This window comes from Oncorhynchus tshawytscha, linkage group LG29 (assembly GCF_018296145.1).
Source record: "Oncorhynchus tshawytscha isolate Ot180627B linkage group LG29, Otsh_v2.0, whole genome shotgun sequence".
Lineage (NCBI taxonomy): Eukaryota > Metazoa > Chordata > Actinopteri > Salmoniformes > Salmonidae > Oncorhynchus > Oncorhynchus tshawytscha.
The window spans coordinates 26,711,229-26,718,728 of record NC_056457.1 but is presented as its reverse complement, the minus strand read 5'-3'; positions in this window follow the sequence as shown (position 1 = coordinate 26,718,728).

Here is a 7,500-nt window from a genome sequence, read left to right as displayed (position 1 = left end):
TCTGTCTGTCTGTCTGTTTTAATTAGGACAGAGGGACTGTCTGACTGTCTGTTTTAATGAGAACAGCGAGACTGTCTGTCTGACTGTCTCTTTGTATGTGTCTGTCTGTCTGTTTCTCTGACTCAAAGGCAGATGGAGGGAACAAGAGAGACAGAAACAGAAGGGGAAATACTGAAGTAGAAGAGAACAGAGAGAATAGAAGGAGCAGAGGCATTAGATGGAGGGAGAGCAGAGGGATAGAGGAAGGGAGAATAGAGGGACAGAGAGAACAGATGGACAGAGACATTAGATGGAGGGAGAGCAGAGGGATAGAGGAAGGGAGAATAGAGGGACAGAGAGAACAGATGGACAGAGACATTAGATGGAGGGAGAGCAGAGGGATAGAGGAAGGGAGAATAGAGGGACAGAGAGAACAGATGGACAGAGACATTAGATGGAGGGAGAGCAGAGGGATAGAGGAAGGGAGAATAGAGGGACAGAGAGAATAGAGGAACAACGAGAATAGAGTGGACAGAGAGACTAGAGGGAGGGAGAGAATAGGGGGACTTCACCAAAGAAATCAGAAATACAGACATTGTCATCCTACAAGAAACATGGTATAGAAGAGATGGACCAATTGGTTCTCCTGTAGGTTACAGAGAGCTGGTAGTACAATCCACCAAACTACCAGGTGTGAAGGAGGGAAGGGACTCAGGGAGTATACTAATTTGGTATAGAGCAGACCTAACTCCCTCTATTAAATGAATCAAAACAGGAACATTTTACATATGGCTAGAAATTCAAAAAGGAAATGATCTCAACAGAGTAAAATGTCCTCCTGTGTGCTACCTATGGTCCCCAATAGAATCCCCATAATTTAATGAAGACAGTTTCTCCATCCTGGATGGGGAAATCAATCATTTCCAGGCCCAGGGACATGTACTAGTCTGTGGCGACCTACATTTCAGAACTGGACAAGAACCTGACACCCTCAGCACACAGGGGGACAAACACCTACCTGGAGGTGACAGTATTCCCTCTCACATATGTCCCCCTGGGCACAACTATGACAACATAACCAACAAAAACGGGTCAAAACTCCTGCTGCTTTGTTGGACGCTGGATAAGTACATAGTCAATGGTAGGCTTCGAGGAGACTCCTATGGTAGGTACACCTATAGCTCATCTCTTGGCAGTAGTACTGTAGACTACTTTATCACTGACCTCAGAGCGTTTACAGTCAGCCCACTGACACCCCTATCAGATCCCAGCAAAATCACGGTCTACTTCAACAGAACAACACTCAATCATGAGGCATCAAAGCCAAAGGAACTGCATAATATTAAGTAATGCTATAGATGAAGGAAAATAGTGTGGAAACCTACAGTACCAAAAAACAATTAGGCAAAAACAAATTCAATCCCTTTTAGAAAAATTTCTGGACAAAATGTTTCACTGTAATAGTGATGGTGTAAATTTGGCAGAAGAAAACCTAAACAGTATATTTGACCTTTCAGCGTTCATATCAAATCATACAATTTCAAACAGAAAACCAAATATCCTTTTGGGCCTATAACTAAGAACAAACAGCAAAAACATACATAATCAAATTCAAATCTTAGAATCTACTATTAAAGACTACCAGAACCCACTGGATTCTCCAATTACTTTGAATGAATTACAAAATACAAACCCTCAAACCCAAAAGCCCTGTGGTGTTAATGGTATCCTCAATGAAATTATAAAATATACAGACTACAAATTCCAATTGCCTATACTTACACTCTTTAACATCATTATTAGCTCTGGCATCTTCCCCAATATTTGGAACCGACTGATCCACAAAAGTGGAGGTCAAATTTGACCACAATAACTACCATGGGATATGCATCAACAGCAACCCTGGGAAAACCTCTGCATTGTCAATAACAACAGACTAGTTCATTTCCTCAGCAAAAACAATGTACTGAGCAAGCGTCAAATAGTTTTTTTTTACCAAATTACCAAATGACAGAACACGTTTTCACCATGCAAACCCTAATTGACAAACAATCAAACAAAAACAAAGGCAAAGTTTTCTCATGCTTTGTTGGTTTCATCAAAGCTTTTGACTCAATTTGGCATGAGGGTCTGCTATAAAAATGGATGGAAATTGGTGTTGGGGGAAAAACATACAACAATATCAAATCTATATACACAAACAACAACTGTGCTGTTAAAATTGGCAAAAACACACACACATATCTTTCCACAGGGCCGGGGGGTGAGACAGGGATGCAGCTTAAGCCCCACCCTCTAGAACATGTATGTCAATGAATCTGCGAGGGCACTAGAACAGTCTGCAGCACCCGGTGTCACCACACTAGAATCTGAACTCAAATGTCTACTGTTTGCTTATGATCTGCTGCTTCTGTCCCCAACCAAAGAGTGCCTACAGAGGCCCTACAAATCTCAGTAAGACAAAATATAATGGTGTTCCAAAAAAAGTCCAGTTGTCAGGATCACAAATACAAATTCCATTTAGACACCATTGCCCTAGAGCTCATAGAAGACTATACATGCCTTGGCCTCAACATCAGCACCGCAGGTAACTTCCACAAAGCTGTGAGTGGTCTGAGTGACAAGGCAAAAAGAGACTTCTATGCATCAAAAGGAACATAACAGTTGACATACCAATTAGGATCTGGCTAAAAATACTTGAATCAGTTATAGAACCATTTGCCCTGTAATGATGTGAGGTCTGGGCTCCACTCACCAACAACGTATTCACAAAATGGGACATACACCAAATTTCCTCTGTGTACAACGTAAAACACCAAATAATGCATGCAGAGCAGAATTAGGCTGAAACCCGATAATTATGAAAATCCAGAAAATAGCCGTTAAATTCTACAACCACCTAAAAGGAAGCGATTCTCAAACCTTCCATAACAAAGCCATCACCTACAGAGAAATTAACCTGGAGAAGAGCCCCCTAAGCAAGCTGGTCCTGGGGCTCTGTTCACAAACACAAACAGACCCCACAGATCCCCATGACAGCAACACAATTAGACCCAACCAAATCATGAGGAAACAAAAAGATAATTACTTGACACGTTGGAAAGAGTTTACAAAGAAATTGTAGCAAACTAGAATGCAATTTTCCCACAAAAGGAGGTGGAAACTGAACTGCACTTCCTAACCTCCTGCCAAGTTTATGACCATATTAGAGAAACATATTTCCCTCAGATTACACAGACCCACAAAGAATTTGAAAACAAATCCAATTTTGATAAACTCCCATATCTATTGGGTGAAATACCACAGTGTGCCATCACAGCAGCAATATTTGTGACCTGTTGCCACAAGAAAAGGGCTACCAGTGAAGAACAAACACCATTGTAAATACAACCTATATTTACATGTATTTATTTTCCCTTTTGTACTTTAACTATTTGCACATCGTTACCACACTGTAAATCAAATCAAATTTTATTTCTCACATCCACATGGTTAGCAGATGTTATTGCGAGTGTAGCGAAATGCTTGTGCTTCTAGTTCCAACAGTGCAGCAAGATCTAACAAGTAATCTAACAAATCCACAACAACTAACTAATACACACAAATCTAAGTAAAGGGGTGACATAAGAATATGCACATATGCAGGTATGGACGAGCAATGACCGAGCGGGATAGGCAAGATGCAATAGATGGTAAAATATACTGTATATACATGTGGGAAGAGTATTGCAAGGTATATAAACATCATTATTAAAGTGGCATTAATAATGTGACTGGTGATCCATTTATTAAAGTGGCTAATGATTTCAAGTCAGTAGGCAGCAGCCTCTCTGTGTTGGTGATGGCTGTTTAACAGTCTGATGGCCTTGAGATAGAAGCTATTTTTCAGTCTCTCGGCCCCAGCTTTGATGCACCTGTACTGACCTCACCTTCTGGATGATAGCAGGTTGAACAGGCAGTGGCTCAGGTGGTTGTTGTCCTTGATGATCTTTATGGCCTTCCTGTGACATCGGGTGGTGTAGGTGTACTGGAGGGCAGGTAGATTGCCCCAGGTAATGCGTTGTGCAGACCTCACTACCTTCTGTAGAGCCTTATGGTTGCGGGCGGTGCAGTTCCTGTACCAGGCTGTGATACATCCCGACAGGATGATCTCAATTGTGCATCTGTAAAACTTACTGAGGGTTTTAGGTGACAAGCCAAATTCACACTGCCTGTGTGGGTGAACCATTTCAGTTTGTCCGTGATGTGAATGTGGAGGAACTTAAAACTTCCCACCTTCTCCACTGCTGTCCTGTGGAGGGGTGCTACATGTGGATAGGGGGGTGCTACTTCTGCTGTTTCCTGGATCTCCTTTTGTTTTGTTGATGTTGAGTGAGAGGTTGTTTTCCTGACACCACACTCTGAGTACCCTCACCTCCTCCCTATAGGCTTTCTTGTTGTTGTCGGTGATAAAGCCTACTACTGTTGTGTTGTCTGCAAACTTGATGATTGAGTTGGAGGCGTGCATGGCCATCCAGTCATGGGTGAAAAGGGAGTACAGGATGGGGCTGAGCACGTACCCTTGTGAGGCCCCGGTGTTGAGGGTTCTACCCTAACCAGAAACCGTGGATCGATGCCGGCATTCGTGCAAGACTGAAACCGCGAACCACCTCATTTATCCATGGAAAGATGACTGGGAATATGGCCGAATACAAACAGTGTAGTTATTGCCTCTGCAAGGCAATCAAACAAGCAAAATGTCAGTATAGGGTCACAGTGGAGTCCCAATTCAACGGCTCAGACACGAGAGGTATGTGACAGGGTCTACAGACAATCACAGACTACAAAAAGAAAACCAGCCACGTCACGGACACCAACGTCTTGCTTCCAGACAAACTAAACACCTTCTTGGCCCGCTTTGAGGATAATACAGTACCACCGCCCGCTACCAAGGACTGTGGGCTCTCCTTCTCCGTGGCCAACATGAGTAAGACATTTAAACATGTTAACCCTTGCAGGGCTGCTGGCCCAGACGGCATCCCTAGCCTCGTCCTCAGAGTGTGTTTACGGACATATTCAATCTCTCCCTATCCCAGTCTGCTGTCCCCACATGCTTCAAGATTGCCACCATTGTTTCTGTAGCCAAGAAGGCAAAGGTAACTGAACTAAATTACTACCGGCCCGTCGCAGTCACTTCTGTCATCATGAAGTGCATTGAGAGACTAGTCAAGGAACATATCACCTCCACCTTACCTGTCACCCTAGACCCAGTGTAACTTGCACACCGCCCCAATAGGTCCACAGATGATGCAATCGCCATCACACTGCACACTGCCCTATCCCATCTGGACAAGAGGAATACCTATGTTAGAATGCTGTACATTGACTAGAGCTTAGCATTCAACAGCATAATACCCTCCAAGCTTATCATTAAGCTTGAGGCCTTGTGTCTCAACAGCACCCTGTGCAACTGGGTCCTGGACACCCCCATGTGGTGAAGGAAACAACATATCCACTTCGCTGATCCTCAACACTGTGTATAGACATTATATGACTTATGAAATGTCTTTATTCTTCTGGAACATTTCTGAGTGTAATTTTTACTGTTAATTTTTATTGTTTATTTCACTTTTGTTTTATCTATTTCGCTTGCATGTGTTACCCATGCCAATAAAGCCCCTTAAATTGAAATTGAATTGAAATGGAATTGAATAGAGGGAGTAAGAGAATAGAGGGACAGAGAGAGTAGCGTGACAGAGGGACAGAGGAGAGTAGGGAGTAGGGGGAAGGAGGGATAGAGGAACAGAGAGAATTTAAGGACAGAGGGACAGAGGCACAGAGTGTAGGGTAAGAGTATTGTCCTTATCAGCCTGCTCCAGAACCCCTGTCCCTAATGGGGCGGTGTGTGTGTGTGTGTGTGTGTGTGTGTGTGTGTGTGTGTGTGTGTGTGTGTGTGTGTGTGTGTGTGTGTGTGTGTGTGTGTGTGTGTACATGTGTACGTGTGTCTCTAATGGGGCAGTGTAAGGGGAAATGAGGCCTGGCTTGATGGAGGCTGATTAGCCATCGACTCTACACACATCAAAGAGAGAGAGGGAAGGAGGGAGGGGAGGGCTGAAGGTAAAAGTCACCATCACCTCCTCTCATCCAAGGACCACAGATGCTGCCACACACAACCACCATTTTATTCAACCTTGAAAGATTGGGCTTTCAGGGGGAAGAGGGGATGAAGAGAGGGGGAGGAAAGGGAAGAAGGAGGGGTGATGCACAGAGAGAGAAGTGGAGGAAGAAGGGGGGAGGAGGAAGGATGGAAGGACAGAGATCCCACAGACCTTCATTTTCCATATTAGAGAAAGAATGAAATTAAACTTCAGTTAATGACATCTGAGAGAAGCCCTGTTAGTTATCACTGTGGAAGAATTATACCAGCCGCACACACACACACACACACACACACACACACACTCCATAATCTGTCTGCCAGGTCTCCTGTCCGTCCCGATAGTGCTGTGGGTAGTGAGAGGGACTGGTGACGAGTCCTTGTTTGAATTGAAAAATGTGAGATAGTCCATTTCCTTATGTAACCCCCCTCTCACCCCCGGAACTCCCACCCATCCTCTCCCCCCTCAACCTTCATTTTCAAAAACTACATTAAAATTCATAAGGTCAATTTATCTTCTTTACCTCCATTCCCAAAACACCTAAACAAACACCCCTTTCTCCGTTGTCCCCGTGTTTTATTAAAAATGATTTTCCTTCCCTCACCCATGTCCCTACTCCTCTCCTCATCTCCTATCCTACCCTTTTTATCCGAAATAACCCCAATACACACACTCTCTCTCTCTCTCTCTCTCTCTCTCTCTCTCTCTCTCTCTCTCTCTCTCTCTCTCTCTCTCTCTCTCTCTCACTGTCTCTCTCTCTCTCTCTCTCACTCTCTCTCTCGCTCTCTCTCACTGTCTCTCTCTCTCTCTCTCTCTCTCTCTCTCTCTCTCACTGTCTCTCTCTCTCTCTCTCTCTCTCTCTCTCACTGTCTCTCTCTCTCTCTCTCACTGTCTCTCTCTCTCTCTCTCCTCTCTATCTCTCACTGTCTCTCTCTCTCTCTCTCTCACTGTCTCTCTCTCTCTCTCTCTCTCTCACTGTCTCTCTCTCTCTCTCTCTCTCTGCCTCTCTGTCTCTCTCTCTCTCTGTCTCTCTCTCTCTCTCTCTGCCTCTCTGTCTCTCTCTCTCTCTCACTGTCTCTCTCTCTCTCTCACTGTCTCTCTCTCTCTCTCTCTCTCTCTCACTGTCTCTCTCTCTCTCACTGTCTCTCTCTCTCTCTCTCTCTCTGCCTCTCTGTCTCTCTCTCTCTCTCTCTGCCTCTCTGTCTCTCAGATCACTACCATATATAGTACAGAAGATGGCAGTGAAGGTAATAGCTCTCCGGATGACAAAATGGAGGTCAGCGCGTTGTCATCGGCAACGAACCCTCACTGATGTGTGTCACGTCTGGGTGTGACAGCCAACCAAGCGATGGAAGACACACACACATACACACAGGTGTATGTG